A 6,051-nucleotide genomic window follows, 5' to 3' on the forward strand; every position below is an offset into this window, starting at 1 on the left:
TGACCCCGACCGTAAGTTAGTGAAAACTGCCTTGTTGATTTGATGTGAAGTGCCCTCTCGCATCGGAAATAACATGATGACTATTATATTATTATTATTGCCCCTAGGTGTGATTGTGAGTGTGGCTTTTGTCTGTCTCTATGTACCCTGCGATTGGCTGGCAATCAGTTCAGGGTGTACCCCGCCTCCTTCTCATTGACAGCTGGGATTGGCTCCAGCACTCCCCACAACCCTTGTGAGGATAAGCAGCAAAGATAATGGATTGATATTATATTGTATTATTATATTATATAACAAGCAAACATAACGCTACAAAATTGAAAACTCTTCTTTTATCTCAGGCTTTTTTTTAGAATATACCCACTTTTTGATCATATTACTTGCACTGTCTGCGACTTTAATTGTCTTTTAAATATTGTGTTTAGCATTTTTATTGTTTTTATCCCATTTTAAATGTTTTATCTTTATTTTCAAATGCCTTTAATCATGCAAAGTTACCTTGTGTATGAAATGCGCTATAGAAATAAATTTGCTTTGCTTTGCTTTACAATGATGCCTATGATAGAGGCTCCGGCAGGTCCAATATACAAGCCGTTTGGTCTTAAAGATGTTGATTGTCTTGCTCATTTGTCTCGTCTCTCTTCTGGTATACAGAGGTATACACTCTGCATGGGAGACTGGAGACAAGCAGCATTGAGATCATGCACTAGTATTGAACAACGAGAAATCGAGACAACTTCAGGTGTGCTTAAAGGGCTATTGTCATGAAATGGATGATTTTTAGTATGTTATTAATGAAAAAATGTCAGCCAATATGGGCCCATGCGGTTTTTCCACCACAAAACATGATTTTGATGTATACAGCCTTTTGTAACTCCAGCCATGAAAATCCTCTCGAGGGATTTTTTTGAGAAGAAGCAGGAAGTTTGTTTCCATTAGTTTTACCTCCGGGAAGGTAGCTGTTCCTTCATGTTAGCTAAAATGCCGACTCATTGCATTACTGGACATTGCTTGAACACTCGGGAGAATGGATTTACCCTTCATAAGTTTGCAAGAGACCTGGTTCATTGTGAAAAATGGATTGGACGGGTGCAGAGGACGAGAGCTTCGTGGGTTCCAAATAACAGGTGTGTATACAGCTACTAAAAAAAAATAATGGTCTGGGGTGGACCACGTCTCGGTCTCACATAACGTAACAAAAGATCCGCGTACGAAGAATGTCGATGTGCGCGTCGGACGGCGTCGGGCTGCTCCGTTGACGGCGGCGAATCTGAAGAACCCAGCCAAAAATGCCTCACTCAGCTGCATGCGTGCAGTAATGCGCCCCGGCTCGACGGTGTTCATCGAGTACTGGGGCGGCTATGAACATCCCCCTAAAAGCAGCACGGCTTGGCTCCATTATATCCCACCACGGTGCCGAAAATCAGCCACACCAGCTGAGGTGCCACATTCGGCGTTCACGGCTTCTGCGAAGGCTGTGCGTCGGGCTTTGTGGATGGGGAGGCTCTGAAGAACCCAGCCGAGAATGCCTCACTCAGCCACGTGCTCGCAGTAAAGCGCCCCGGCTCCACTGTGTTTTTTATCGCATACTGCGGCGTCTATGAACAAACCCCTAAAGCAGCACCGCTCGGCTCCATCATAAGCCACACCGGCCGGCTGCGATGAGCCGCGATGTCTCATCTCCGTCGCGGAAGTGGATCGGACTTGGATGCGGTTTGGCCATGATCGCATATCATCTGAATATGGCTCGAAACAATAGTGTAATATTGCCCCGGTAACTTCATTCGGTTGTGTGGCGCTCTCCTTTTTGAAAAGAGCTTCCGTGTCAGAAGGGGCACGTTTTTCTCCCATAGTTAGGCTGCACCACGTGTTTTCATTGGTGAATGTCTTGGTGACGTCACGGACGGAAGATGCAGCCAATATGGCGACCACTTGGATATCATAGAATGGCACTTCTGCAACTTTGCGCATGAGTGACACACTCTCTGCTCTCATTTATTTTTTCGTATACACATTGAAGTGAATAATGTTATATGTATTTTTCATTACAATATCCATTTTAGAATGTTTATAGGGATGACACTTGGCTTTAACGTACCCAATGGAACTATATTGAGAGCACACTTTGAGCATCTGGCCGCAGCTATCAGAGAGAGGTTCCCCACTCCTGTTACAGCTGCACCCACTTCTTTACCCTATGTTAAACGACCCACTTGAGCACTTGACTAACTGTACTAAACTTTGGACTGAATCAACTGGACGTCACCCTGGACAGTCTGGTTAGGAGGAGGCTATGTTCAGGACTGCGATCCGGGCACGTCTCCCTGAATCAGTACAGACCACTCTTAAAGTCGACCCTGACCTCCTGTCCGGAGATGAGCCTAGATTTAGACAACACTTAGTGCATCACCTCAAAATTTATTCAAGCCAACAACAGGGTAATAATGAAGTTAATAAACTCCAAAAACAACTTCTTAAATTACAAGCAGCACAGGCAAGACGTAAATGGTCCAAAACCACACCAGACTTAATTTTTTTGGAAGGTATAACCACCTGGACAGGCAGGTGGGTTCCGGGGTAATACCCGGGGTGGATACGCAGGAAGGCGTGGAGGGGGAGAGTGTAACAACATCAACGTGATCAAGGATGTTTTGGTTGTGGTTCTCTCGATCACTGGATTAAAGACTGTCTTACAGCTCCTCCACCTCAAGGTCCAATGCAAGGGCGTGGTGTCTGTTCCAACAACTGAGGGGCCAAGGGAGAGGCAGAAATGACAGCTTTGGCGACCCACCTTGGCAGCAGGATGGACAGGAGCAGGTTGGACATTACAACTAGGAGTTCCCAGGAAGCCAGGGGTCTGGCGATGCAGGTGCCATGATCCCCATCTGTGTTGCGGGGCGAAAAGTGAAGACTCTCGTTGACACAGGGGCAACACACGGCGCATGATTTGAGAGCTGTTAATGATGTAATGGACCCCCCCCCCCCCCCATTGTTACCTCGACAAGACCCTCACAGAATGTTGTCTGTCATCACACCTGATTTGACATACTTCACAGCAATTGATTTGGCAAATGCATTCTTCTGTGTCCCACTCGCACTCGAGTGTAGACACTTGTTTGCATTCAGATATCAGGGACACCAGGTTGCCACAAGGCTTCAAAAATTCACCTGGAATTTTTAATCAACGTTTAAAATCATTGCTGCAGGATCAAGAACTCCCGGACGGAGATAAACTCCTGATGTATGTTGATGACCTCTTGTTGGCAGCCCCAACAGCAGAGATGTGTTTGTCTCTAACTAAACTTGTTTTGCATCATTTGCATGAACTGAATGGCTCTTTGGCTGTGGCGGCTGCCGTACTGGAGCAGCAGCCCTGAGGTGAATTTTTAACCGTTTCCTCTTCCGTACTAACATCTGATCCCTCAGCCCAGGCAGCGGAAGTGCTTGCACTCTGTCTCGCACAGGAACTGGCGGTTGGACAATCTGTCACTGTCTATTCTGACTCAACTTACGCTGTCTCAGCTGCTGTATTGGACCTGTCTGGAAATTGGAAACTGAATGACTTTAAAACAGCCAATGGTAGCCCTATTGCACATTTGACACTGATCCAATGATTAGACAAAGCCTTGGCCAAACCTCCGGGTGTGGCTATTGTCAAGGTCCCTGACCACTCAAAATCCACTTCAACCACAGCCCTCGGCAATGATGCTGCCGACTTGGTTGCCAAGCAGGCTGCGGGCTATGTCCCACAGATGCTTGTCCAATTATCTAACAAATCCTCTCCTGACCTGCCCGAACTTCCGTCTCTTAGTGAATTGGTTAAAATACAGCACAACGCCTCTCCTGAACAAAAGATATTTAGAACGAAACTCACTCTATGGCTCACATTGGCCCCAGAGCCATGCTAACCAAACTTTGCACGTGGTGGCATCCTAAAATGTCTGACTTGTGTCACGCCCACTGTCGTGACTGTAACATTTGCCAGCTAAACAACATTCGCCCCACACGTAGACCGTTGCAGGTTCATTTGACCCACCCAGCTGGCCCGGTGCGGAACTGGTCATGGATTTCACAGACATGATCACTCCTGTTCAAGGTAAGCGCTACCTTCTTGTTTTTGTTGACACCTTTTCTGGATGGCCTGAAGCCCACCCCTGCGCTCGCAAAAACGCCATGTCGGTAATGAAACCTTGGTGAACCACTTGATTCCAACGCACGGTTTCCCCGCTCTCATCCGCTCTGACAACATTACACATTTCACATCCACACACCTAGCCACTGAAGAGAAGTGGTTAGGGTTAACTTACAAGTTTGGTTGTGTTTATCACCACGCCAGTCAAGGTTCAGTTGAACGTATGAATTGGATGTTGAAGGAAAAACTGGCTAAAATATGTACCACTTCCAGCATGAATTGGGTTCAGGCTGTTCCCCTTGTGCTAATGTCTGTGAGACAAACTGTGTCTCGCTCTACTGGTTTCTCTCCTTATGAACTTCTTACAGGTCATCTGATGCCTGGCCCTTCCTCCTCACGCCAATCGCGTTGTGTCTCCCAAGTTTTCTCAAAAACTGTTTTGGACACAACTGCATTCTTTTGCTTCTAATTTCTTCTTACAGACCCAGGACGCTCTTCCATCACCATCTCCTACACTTGATCGTCCTGAATGGTCATCTGTCTACCTTAAGCAACTCTCTCGTAAATGGTCAGAACCCGTTGGTCTGGCCCCCATAACGTGACTGCTTGTACCTCCAAAGCCGTCCGCTTGGAGGGAAAAGGAACTAAGTGGTTTCATTATTCTATGCTTTGCCCTGCTACAGACTCTTAATTGCACTTTTATTTTATTGTTTGTTGTTTTATTAACCATGATTCCTACAGATGGTCCGATTGCTTTTCGGACCAAGAGAGGGAGAGCAGGAATCTATGGCATTCTTATTATTGGTGATATTGTTGTTTATGTTGTGTGGTATTTTGATCTGGGAAACCGTTCAAAAATACCCCATACCCACACCGTTATCAGTGCCAGCTGTTAGCACAACCCACCCGGAAAATATTTACCACAGAGAAGAGTTGTATTCCAAACAAAGCTCTATCTGTTGATGAGAGGTTTAGAGTTTTGACAGGCATCAGCACAGTAAACAATAATTGGTTAGTAATGGCAGAACAAGCGGCTAATAAAACCCCGAGTGACTGTGTTGTATGCATGGGACCTAGACCTTTGATATGTGTTGTTTCTTCTTCTGTCAACTCCACCTGTGTTCTAGATCTTATGAAAAATTATGTGCCGACTAAAAATTAAGATGATTTCATTGTTGCTATCGCTCCCCTTGAAAATGATACTAAACTTCTACCACTTCCTGATTGTCATGTCGACATGCCCAATGATTGCATTGCCCTTGGCCTTCTGTTCTATTGATGCTTTTTGCGTGATATTACTTTTTTAGAAATGTTTTGCTATTTTTCAAGTTGTCTAGTCCTGTCCTACAGGTTTAAAGTTTCCAGGTGTTCTGAATTATGAGACTATGCACTTGTTAAAAGGTATGTTTGGACGATTAGAGAGGGTTTTATATTTTCCATATTTCTTGAAGTGTTACTTTTGGGATTTTCGTGATTGTTTTTGTGATCTATTTCATCCAAAATCCATTTGCTGTTAACTTTTTCTAATCATTGGTCATATCTTCCTCGACTCGTGAACACGCGTAGGGTCCAAACTCGCAAATCCCTACATTGGACAGGCACACGGTAGTAACCTTGGCTTTCTGCAAAATAAAACAAAAAATATTTCATTCATATTTTCAGTTTGGAATATTTTGTCACATCAGAGTAATGTCCATTATTTATAGCGCATTCTTCACGTTATTTACATGGATTTAGCACGGATTATAATGCACCGAACACTTGAGAGGACACACTCCTGTCATCAAATTTGAGGATTTTCTATTTTATTATAATCAGTTTGCAAAAACGAATTACTGCACCGCTAGCTGTTTCATGAGTTGAGTTAAAAATGTAGCTGTGGAAGTGGAGAAAAAGGAGCGGGTTCCACTTGGGACTCG

The sequence above is a fragment of the Syngnathoides biaculeatus genome, chromosome 5 (assembly GCF_019802595.1).
Source record: "Syngnathoides biaculeatus isolate LvHL_M chromosome 5, ASM1980259v1, whole genome shotgun sequence".
Taxonomy (NCBI): domain Eukaryota; kingdom Metazoa; phylum Chordata; class Actinopteri; order Syngnathiformes; family Syngnathidae; genus Syngnathoides; species Syngnathoides biaculeatus.